Here is a 2908-nt window from a genome sequence, read left to right as displayed (position 1 = left end):
ACTCACCTCAGCCTCCCAAAGGCGCAGGATTACAGGCTGAGCCACCGAGCCCGGCAGCTCATCTTCTAAATGTGGGAGACTGATGTTCTTTCTGACAGTCTGCAGGTTCCTTGGCCACAGTTTAGAGCCAGCTGGAGAGGAGAAAGTAGTTGACCAGCCTAGCTACTCTGAATCTCTTTCCCTGGTTGCTCTCCCTGACCATTGCCTCAATGCCCTCTTCCCTGCTTCTTGATCTGCTGTGAGTGTGCACATCCTGCCCATACTGCTCCTAACTTTGCGTTAGCCACTTCCTTCATGTGATTAGAGCAGAATGTCCCTTCCTCTTTGTTTTTCAGAGATGATCTATCTTTTCTCAACAGTTCTAGTTTCTTGATGGCAATTTTTCCTAGGATTTTTTTTTACTTGTTATTTTTTATTTTTTTTTTGAGTTGGAGTCTCACTCTGTCGCCCAGACTGGAGTGCAGTGGCCGCTCCTGGCCACCGCAGCCTCAACCTGCTGGGCTCCGGCGATCCTTCCGCCTCAGCCTTCTGAGTAGCTGGAATTACAGGCATGCGCTACCACGCCCGGCTGATTTTTTGATTTATCGTAGAGATGAGGTCTTGCTGCCCAGGCGGGTCTCGAACCCAGGGGCTCAGGCAATCCACTCACCTCAGCCTCCCAAAGGCACGGGATTACAGGCTGAGCCACCAGGCCCGTCTTTTTTTTTTACCTTTTAAAAGCATCTCGTCTATTATCTCATGGGATTTTAGGTAGTAGGTAGGGTGTAGATGTGTGTGCTTGGTTGGCTATCTAGACTCATACTGTGGTGTGTGTGTGTGTGTGTGTGTGTGTGTGTGTGTGTGAGAGAGAGACAGACAGACACGGACAGGATGGAGAGAGGGACAGACACACAGGGGAGGGGAGAGAGAGAAAGGGAAAAGAGAGAGAGGGAGAGAAAGAAATTTTTTGCACTATTTTTGGTCTTATTCCTCAGATTATTCTTTTCTCCTGTAAATGATTTTTTTTTTTTGGAGTTGGAGTCTCACTCTTGTTGCCCAGGCATGCTCACGGCCATCACAGTATCAAGCTGTTGGGCTTAGGTGATTCTTCCCGCCTCAGCCTTCCAAGTAACTGGAACTATAGACACATCCCACCACGCCCAGCTAGTTTTTGTGATTTATTGTAGAGACGAGGTCTCACCAAGTTGCCCAGGCTGGTCTCAGACTCCCGGGTTGAAGTAATCCTCTCACACTGGCCACCCAAAGTGCTGGGATTACAGGCTGAGCCATTGCTCCTGGGCCTGTAAATGATTTTTTTTTTTTTCTGAGTTGGAGTCTCACTCGGTTGCCCAGACTGGAGTGCAGTGGCCGCTTCCGTCCACCGCAGCCTCGCCTTCTGGGCTCCAGCGATCCTTCCGCCTCAGCCTTCCGAATAGCCGGAATTACAGGCATGCGCTACCACGCCCGGCTGATTTTTTGATTTATGGTAGAGATGAGGTCTCGTTGCCCAGGCGGGTCTCGAACCCACGGACTCAGGCCATCCACTCACCTCAGCCTCCCAAAGGCGCAGGATTACAGGCTGAGCCACTGAGCCCGGCTGTAAATGATTTTTTAAAAAGAAAGCAACCCATTCGGGTCCTCTCCCACTGTGGGAACTTTTCTCTACTCTCAATAATCTTGCTAATAAATAAATAAAAATAAAAAATAAAAATGAAATGCAATAAATCCGGAGTTGAACTCAGTACTGAATATTAGCCTTTTATATATGTATTTATATATATAATTTTTTACTGGAAAAAACAGTCAAATTAAGTACATTCATACCACATGTCCTAGTATCATTTAAAATGCACCTACTTTTCCTGCAATGGGATGTAAAATTAGTGCTTATAGTTAGCATAGGTAGCTGATTTCAGGATTAGGATCAGGAATGGGTGGCAGTTCAGTGTCGTGGTTATAAACATTTCTTTTTTTTGTGAGTTGGAGTCTCACACAGTCGCCCAGAATGGAGTGCAGTGGCCGCTCCCGGCCACCACAGCCTCGGCCCGCTGGGCTCCGGCGATCCTTCCGCCTCAGCCTTCCCCGTAGCCGGAATTACAGGCGCGCGCTACCACGCCCGGCTCATTTTTGGATTTATTGTAGAGATGAGGGCTCGCCAAGTTGCCCAGGCGGGTCTCGAACCCGCGAGTTCAGGCAATCCACTCACCTCAGCCTCCCAAGGCGCGGGATTACAGACTGAGCCATCGAGCCCGGCTTCTTTGTTTTTTAAAAACAATTTCAACCTTCTTTTTTCTCCAGCGCTGTCGCTACCATCTCAGGGTTGCGTGGGTGCGCTGAGGGCTCGTGCAGGACTCTGAGTTAGAGTCAGCAAAACCTGCCCGGGCCGATCACAGCTATGGATTATGCTAGGGGCCGAGCACGTGAGAACTCTTGGGGCAACATTCCATTTACTTGACTCACACGCTGCAGGAAATGTCCTTTTGTTTGAGTGAGGGCTTTAGTTATTTATTTATTCCAAGCAGGTGTGGCTGTTAAAGGAAAAGGAAGTATTATGTGACATCTCAAAGAGTAGGCCAGAGGGGAAATAAAACTCTCTAACAACAAACCTTTTCTCTGGACCATCAGGTCTCGGAGGGTGGTACCCAGAGCAGCAGGACCGGATTCTGCCGAGAGCCTATTAGCCCTGCAAAGGGTCGCGCCTCACTCCAGACCAAGGGACTCTTGGTGGGGGGGGGGTCCCGGCGTCACAAGCTCTGCAGGTGATCCTGATCCACGCTCAAGCGTGAGAACCACTGTGCTCCGCTCATCCAAGGTGTAGGTGGTCATCCTGAGGCTTGGGTCGCTGGGGGCGGTAGGGACATCATTGCTGCAGCGCCCTCGCCCCCTCCCCTCCCACCCCGTTCCCAGCACCTGCAAGTCCTCTTTCACC

Source organism: Carlito syrichta, unplaced genomic scaffold, assembly GCF_000164805.1.
Source record: "Carlito syrichta isolate Samal-C Ts95f unplaced genomic scaffold, Tarsius_syrichta-2.0.1 Scaffold309473, whole genome shotgun sequence".
Classification (NCBI taxonomy): Eukaryota; Metazoa; Chordata; class Mammalia; order Primates; family Tarsiidae; genus Carlito; species Carlito syrichta.
This window is presented reverse-complemented; position numbering follows the sequence as displayed.